This window comes from Micropterus dolomieu, linkage group LG04, assembly GCF_021292245.1.
Source record: "Micropterus dolomieu isolate WLL.071019.BEF.003 ecotype Adirondacks linkage group LG04, ASM2129224v1, whole genome shotgun sequence".
Taxonomy (NCBI): domain Eukaryota; kingdom Metazoa; phylum Chordata; class Actinopteri; order Centrarchiformes; family Centrarchidae; genus Micropterus; species Micropterus dolomieu.
The window spans coordinates 27,543,081-27,551,669 of NC_060153.1; the positions used below are offsets into that span (position 1 = coordinate 27,543,081).

Sequence of the window (8,589 nt, forward strand, 5' to 3'; positions counted from 1 at the left end):
TTGAGAGGTCAGAGGTCACAGCAGATATAAAACAGCTTGTTCACTTCTTCTCTGTCACTCTGTCCCACTTCCATACTACATACTAATTAACATGTGGTGAGTCCCACTGGGAAACAAATCAGCACAATCACAGATGCCATTGTGCAGATTAAATGTGTTTTTGATAACAAACTGCAAATTCACAGTTTGATACCAGTCTGCACACATCTTGTATATATTAAGGCCGGTGTAACGTAGTCAGAGGACTGTGTGAGCCAAAATACGTTTAATCGCACATGTTAAAGGGAGAGTAAGTAATTCAGCGAAAGGATTGTTGATATTTAAACTCAACTGCAAAACCAAATACACCCCTCCCTTCAGTGAAAAGCTCCACCCCCCCAAATTTTTAAAACCTCTGAGGTTTCTCCAGCGTTCAAATGCCTTTGCTCTTGACTGTTCATATAACTTTCCTCTCTGTTTAAACTCTTCAGACCTTTTCCTCTTTGGCTGTTTTTCGGCCATCTCTCCTTCACAGTGCCTGGAGTCCTGCAAGTTCGAATGTGCCGGTGTATAGAACTCTCTCTGCAACCTGTTGCTGATTGGCTGAAACTATGTGTGTTGGAAGGTCCACACAACTTTCTTTATGTTCCACTTACTGAGCCAGGGCTTACAAAACAGAGAGCTAGCGAACTGTGAGGAATTATTTGCTGAATTGAACAAAAAGTATATTGGATTACAATCACTTACCATCCTTTTAAGATGTTGATCATTGCTCATTCATTATTCCTATCTGCACTTTGGCCTGTTCTCACCAAATGTTAATGCAGTACATCTGGCTTTTTTTCATAATTTTCAACACATTTCCACAAAAACAAACTGGAAACAATACAAAAATAAATATCCCAAAATATCCAACTAATATGGTTTTTTACAACGTACATGCAAGTTTGTGTATGAGTGGGGGTTTAAAAAACCCAATTTATAAGGTCAAACGGCACATTTTAGTACATGTGGAAATTGTGCCATATTATAACTTGTATTCCATGATCAATGAATTGTAGAAAACTAGAGGAAACAATTTGTTTTTATTTTCCCACAGCGATAAATTTAGCTTCCGTTCTGCAGAGATTCACTGTTGGATTAATTTATAGACATGCTCGCACACACACACAGACACAGACACACACACACAACGTTGAGGACACAGTAGGGAGACGCAAACATGCTGATGTGCTCTGTACCAGAGTAGCCGGGAAATGGACAGATGGACGGGTGCTCTTTTTACAGCCTCTCCTCCTTGTGTGTGTGTGTTTGTGCTGTATGTGTATGCCCCATGCCTAGCATAACACTGGCAGAGCGTTGGTGCCAAAGTGGGCATCTGGTCTGTGGACTATCACAGGGGAGAGAGAGAGAGAGAGAGAGAGAGAGAGAGAGAGAGAGAGAGAGAGTATTCAGCCTCCTCTCTCTCTCTCTCTCTCTAAAGTTGTGGATGCAGCTAATCCAGCAACAGATCTTGCACTGGTTCTTGTATTTCACCGCACAGCAATAATTAACTGCACACACATACAAACACACACACACACACACACACACACACAGAAACGGAGAAAGTTGTCCGTTCAATGGACAAATGGAGAAAAACATGCACACCACACACACACACACAAAGGGGCCAGAATAAAGGTCACACACTCTCTCATGGCTTAATTTTCTGTCAGAATCAATCTGTGGTGTGTGTGTATGTGTGTGTACGTGTGTTAGTGTGTGTGTGTGTGTGTGTGTGGGGTATTTCAGTGGACTGGTTCCAGGTTGTGTAGGGGTCAAACTGCCTCTAGGGCCCAGACTACGGCAGGTGCTAGAACCTAAAACTGGCCACTAACCATCACACACACAAACACACACTGCACTAATACGTACACACCTATTTGTTTCCCTCACAAGTTCACTCTAAACGATGAAACATCATCCTCCACCAGCCCGTAAACTTTGAACCTTTGTTCTCTCCTCGCCTTTGAGCATTAACGAGTGTTTTGGGTGGAACCGCTGCTTTAGTGTCACCAGCCAAGTTTAGCTGCCGGTGTTGTTCTTTGTATGAGTAATAAAATAAAGCTGATCTGTGGTCAGCAGCGGGGCTCAGAGAGAAGGTAAGGTTTGAGTGTTATGCAACAGTTTATAAGAGCTGTCCCTTCCCCCCGTGAAACTGCTTCCATAAATGTCAGTCGCTCGGCTCGGCTTTGTGGGGCGGGTGAATCCTCTCCAAACACCCATGCGTGCAAACACACACACACAGAGTAAAATCAATCAATTATGACCATGAAAACAGAAAAGAGCATAAATGCACCGAAGCACCTGCAAAGTGGACACAAACAGATCTACACAAAAATACAAGAATACAAACATAACAAACACACTCAAACACAGAGAAATGCAGATGCAAACACTTCGTCTTTCAGACAACACAACCACATGCTACTGTAATTCATACTATCTGCAGTGTGTAAGTAGTTATTTCAGCCGGCTAGACTTAAATACCCGATTTGACTTGCTTGCTAGTGTCCTTCTCTTGTTTGTATTATTATGTTATAAAATTACATAGTATTTCCAGTCCTCGCCACCACGATTAGCACAAAATATTTAAGCAGCTTCTCCAGTATCACCATTTATCACTTTAATTCAGTGAATGGCCTTTTGTCACAATGGTAACAACGCAGTGATGTTAAAAGTTATATTTATGTTTAGGGCCCCCCTTAGGTTTGAAATCATCTTTTTTCCAAATAATTATACCATGTTGTCAGTAGTGAGTTTATGTGATTTCACACCCCCTCAGCTCTCGATCCACTTACTAGCTATTTTCAGAGCTTTTAACCACATCTCATGGTCTTCCTCAGTGGATGGAGTTCACATAGTTGTCGCACAAGTTCCACACTTAGGTTATGTGGTGACAACTGAGTCACCTGAGGAAGACCATGAGATCTGGTTGAAAGCTCCAGGAAAAGCTAGTAAGTGGAGCATGAGGTGGTGGCATGATGTTTCCAAAATCGAGACTGAACATTCACACTTGTTCCACACTGATGCTCCGGCATTTTGTTGTCTGACCAATTTGGTACAGCTATATTTTTGTTAATATTTTTTGCCTGCAGTTGCTGCATAATTCAGTGAAGATATCTAATCAAATAATTTTCATAATCATGCTCTCTAATCTCAGTGTTTTAACTTTCACATAAAGCCTCAGCTCTTCTTCTCTACTGTATACATGTGTGTAAAGTGCACCGTCACTGCAGGCCGCCCTCAGATGGAACATGATGGAGTCTCTGTTGCGTGTCACTGATCTGCAGTGTTCAGCAGTAGCCACCAGAGTGCAGGCTGCTCCCACAGATCTAATGTCCATGTCCTCTCCTGTCATTTTACATCAACGCTTCACTGAGGCATTGTCTAATTAGGTGAAAATAGAAGAACCTTCCCATCAGAGGTCGCCACAGCGGATCATCTGTCTCTTCCTGTCCTCTGCATCTTCCTCTGTCATGCCAACCGCTGACTACCACCCTGTAAACCTTCCCTCCCGCCCTGCCTGCACACTCTTCTTCACCCTCTCCGCCCTGCCTGCACACTCTTCTTCACCCTCTCCGCCCTGCCTGCACACTCTTCTTCACCCACTCCGCCCTGCCTGCACACTCTTCTTCACCCACTCCGCCCTGCCTGCACACTCTTCTTCACCCTCTCCGCCCTGCCTGCACACTCTTCTTCACCTCTCTTTGGCACTCCAAGTTCCTTTGAACAGCTGAGCCCTAGAATTTACACTCCTCCACCATTGCCCCTTGTACTCCCACTTCAGATCACAATGTCATCCGCGAACATCATAGTCCACGGAGACTCCTGCCTGCTCTCGCCCGTCAACCTGCCCATCAGCCCCGCAAACAAGAAAGGGCCCAGAGCTGATCCTTGATGTGATCGCACCTCCTCTTGAACCCATCCTCACACCTCACCATTGTCATACATATCCTGCACCACTCTTACATACTTCTCTGCTCCACACCGATACCACACCTCCTCTCAGCACCCTACTTTCTCTAAATCCACAATGACCCAATGCAGCTACAGCTGACCTTCTCTATAATTCTGTGATGCTCTTTCCTGGCATTAAACCATACCTCTTAACCTCTATGCCACGCTACTCTTTCCCATAACTTCATGCTGTGGCTCAACATTGTACCTCTGAACTTACTACAGCTCTGCACATCAACCTTATTCTTGAACCAGCACACTTCTTCTCTGCTCCTCAGGTACCCTCTCACTTTCCAAGATAATGTTAAACAGTTAAAGACTCCACTGCCATCTCTCCTAAAACATCTCCATGCCTCCACAGGTATGTCATCTGGACCAACCTTTACACTCTTCATTCATCCTCTTCATAGCTGCCCTCACTTCATCCGTGCAATCCACCGCACTTCCTGATTCCCTATCCCGACATCATCCAACCTTCTCTCTCTCACTCTCTCTCTCTCTCTCTTTCATTTTCTTAATTTCTTCCTCAAAGTACCCACTTCACCTTCTCAACACACTCTCCTTGATTGTCAACACATAGGTGAAAGAACATGAATCATCGTGACGTGATTCATACTGTCAGGCGATTTGTGATGTTCTGGTTTTTGTGCAAAATGGAAGAAAAGCAGCAGCGGCTAAAACAAAAAGATGGACCGTCTGACTGTATTTATGCCCTCGCTGACAACACACACTCTTGCTTTTCAGGTTAATGTGTGACCAAGTGTGTGCCTCCGCTGCCGTGTGTGTGTGTGTGTGTGTGTGTGCCGTCTTTATGGCTCCCTTTCACATGAGCAGACTCAAACTTTGACCCCAGATAGTCTTCCTTCTGGGGCGGTCTGTCTCTTGCTGTGGTCCAGTGCTCACCATGGCGACGCATTCCCATAACAGCCCTGAAACCTGAGCCGCCAGTCAGGTAGGGCAGGTAACTGTGACAGGGTAAATGATTCAGGCAGCAGGTGTGTGTGTGTGTGTGTGTGTGTGTGTGTGGAGGCAGGGTCAAACGACAAGAAGAGAGTGAGAGAGAAGACAGAGCAAAGAAAGAAAGAAAGAGACACATGCTGGAAAACTCAGATGCTAACAGATGAGGCTGTGAGGTAACAGCAGAAAAGGAAACCGAGCTGGAGGAGGAAAAGGAGGCTCAGGCCATGGAGGCCGAGGTAGAAGAGGATGATGGGACGTTCACTAACATCTCTCTGGTAGATGACACAGGTAAAGCATCAGGAGACTATTCAACAATTATTTTGGTATTGTTTTTTTAAAAAGTTAGCCCTTTCCCGCCTTATATCTTTATAGAGCCTACACAAAACAAACAGCAGTACAGTTCCCTATTATCTGTAGCCGAGGAACCAGTCAAGGTATTTTAGAAGTAAAGTAACTTGTTCTTGTTAGATGAGATCTCTCAAGACTTTCTACATTTCTAAATCCTCTTCTTAAATGATTTTAAATGTGCAATACTCTGTTACATGAGTGTTAAATGGAGAAATGGCAAAAGACAGCCTTCTCAAATATACTGGACATGCTCTCCAAGTGTAAAGTTAGTCAATTTACACTCCATTTGATTACATTGTCTACTTCTGTTTTATGTTGTAAATAGCAGTGCACCTGAGTGACAGTTAAAGCAGTTGTAATAGGTATGTGACTGAACAAAGGGCAATGAGATGCAAACAAACAAACTTGTAAAACCAGAGTGATTATGTTGGTGTGTTATGCTGTGACAGCACTGAGGCGTGGCTCCTTCCAAAGCTGCAATGCTTTGTTTTTGGTATTCACTTGCATATATAATAGACATTTGTGTGCACACACACAGAGTAATTGTCCTTTAAAGTTAGGGTAGACTATTGTTTTTAGAAGAATTTGTTGTTATATTTGTTGAAATTCTTTACATCCAGACAGAGATCAATAAATCAGATGCTAAAATATGGAAAGAATCCAGCATCTGTGGCTGTCGCTGGACTGTAATAAGTACTACCTCCCTACTGGCGCGCAAACATGTATTTTGGGGGAGTGGCTTCGGAGGGAGGCCTGAAGGGAGTGGGTGGGATTATTTTTGGTTGGATACTTTCAAAACCCAGCTGTCTCTTGCTAGTTTCTCCAGCTTTGCCTACCCCAGCTTTAACTAAACTTGATTATGAGGACAAAATGCATTAACCTTAAAGTAAAGAGTAAGAAACGTTTTGAGTTAACCTGAGGAATAATCCTTTCCTAATTGAAGTCCTTACTAAATGAATAAACAATATCAAGCTGCATATACAACTTAGCCTGGCATCCGTTAAAATCATGGTGGACAGCAATTAAATCTTCAAGTACTGCACTTAAGTACAAATTTGAGGTACTTGTATTTTACTTGAGTATTTTCTTTTCATGCCACTTTCTACTTCTACTCCACTGCATCTCAGAGGGAGATATTGTACTTTTGCTTTACTAGTTACTTTACAAAGTAAGATTTTACACACAAAACATATGAAGACTTAATAAAATGTGTTTTGTTATAAATTAAACTACACAACATTTTATACAAGTACAGCTGACACGACAACTTTGATCCATTTTTCTGGTAAAAACATTTCAGGGTTTGCTGCTTGATAGCCACTGTTTGCTAACAAGTTCACCATATTAATATTTTAAGTTGAAATGGTGAAATTGTTAGCAAACAGTTTCTTTCATTTGGAGTCGTGTTTCTGTCCACCTGACGAAGTCCAACATTCACTTTTTCAGCTCTGTTTTTGGTCACTGTCAACTCTGGAGGGAAATATGTGGCTCTTCAGATGCTAAATGTTCCACTGTGTTCACCAGCTAGTTGCTAACTGTCTGTCTGCTGTTTGGTGCTGAGCAGGAAGTGAGAGTAAACCAAAAAGTAAAGTTGCGGACAGGACAACTAGACAATAGGCTGAAACGTGCTATAAAGCTGCAGATTAAGGGGCTAATTCTCTGTGAGTTCATTGCTGCAAGCAACTTCTTTCACATGTCACCTTGTTTTCACATTGTCATTTGATATATTGTTACAAAACGATTGATTATTGCTACTTTGAAGCCGCAGTATGTAATTTCTTGAAAAATAAAAAATAAATCTTCCTCCTACAAATAAAAAGTTAACACACAAAGTTAACAAAACACACTCTTGCTCAGTTTTATACACTCAGGGGTTTTGCTACTTGGTCTCATATGACCATTAGCTTATGGTGGCTGATGTTAGCAAACTTTATATTGATTCTGTTGTGTAATTGACATCACTGAGTCAGTTCCCTGACTTAATGAGTGCTCTCTTCTTGTGCTACTCTTGCATCAGGCTATGTTTTAGCATTTATCATTATCATGCAATGTGTTCATTTCATAAATATTGGCCATAGGGGCCGCTATTCAGAGGAGGACTGAGTTCTCAAAACATATCTCCTTTGCAGAAATCTTGAATTGCAAATTGGTTATAGTTTGTATGTTCACTCATAGCTTTGTCATTAATAAATTGTCATTCAGATAGAGTTGGAAAGTAGGCTACATATTTAGAAATGTTAGTAGTTGGGACGTAGTTTTGTCACTTTCAGCCAGAGATATCACCCAGAGAGTTTGGGAAACACACACACACACACACACACAGCAAGAAAGCTAAAGAAATAGTGAGAAAAATAATGGAGCCGGGAGTAGATCTGGTCACACAGGCTACTGGCTGAAGCAGCAGTGTCCCCAGGGTGTGGATTGGCTAACAAGCCGCAGCATATGGACTTCTCAGAGCGAGCAGGCTGCAAGGATACCACACACAGACATGTATATACTAATGTTCACACTGGCCGGCAACCACTCAATGCATGCATACAGGCAGATGGACAGAAAGAGAGATAGATGCAAAAACACAAACACACACGCACCGAGGTCTGGTGGGGATGACTCTGCTGGTCAGGTTTTCATTGCCAACTGCTGCTATGGCTGTCTGCGTTTGTATGTGAGTTGCTACCGTGGGGAATGACTGAATGCCTGAGCATCTGTTAGTGAGGGTTTGGTGTGCATGTATGTGTGTGTGTGTGTAGCAGTAGTAGTTGCTCCCCCTGTCGGCCTGCGTGGTCACGTACACGTAGTGACGTCGCGATGACGGTGTTGATGGGTGAAGTCTAGCCATCATCATCATCATCCTCCTCCTCCTCCTCATCACTGGAGAGCCTCTCTGTGTCTGTGTTTAAAGGGTAACTCCGCTGCACGGAGGAGACATTTCTTGCATTAGGTGAGCCTAAACGACGACATGTTTTGTGTAAAAGAAAAACGTGAGTTGCTAAATCTCTTTAGCTTTCCCGTTTGCGGTTGAAGCTAAAGCTAGCAGCAGCCGTTAGCTTGTAACAGTTAGCAGCACCCCGGAGGGCCGTTGGCTCTCGTTCAATGTGTTTATCAGAGAGTCGCTTCTGAACATGAAACTGCTCAGACCGGTGAGACCATACGCTCGCATTTGGTGTTGAAATAGTTAGCGTTATGTTGCGACTCCGTTGGCGCAGCAAGCCACAGAACGATTTAGCTCAACGGTACAAAGCTATGTAGATGCATCCATTATCGGACGCGTCATCTGCTCCTTTTTTTTTTTTTTTTTTT

General features: G+C 43.0%; 1 protein-coding gene across 1 annotated transcript in view; it reads left to right on the forward strand.

Annotated features, from left to right (window-relative positions):
- The first annotated feature begins 8,057 nt into the window (after positions 1–8,057).
- Positions 8,058–8,589, forward strand: part of scoca (short coiled-coil protein a) — a 6,694-nt gene continuing 6,162 nt past the window's right edge. Inside the window, exon 1 of the mRNA XM_046048284.1 lies at positions 8,058–8,230. The gene's annotated coding sequence lies outside the window, so the exon portion shown is untranslated. The remainder of the gene's footprint in view (positions 8,231–8,589) is intronic.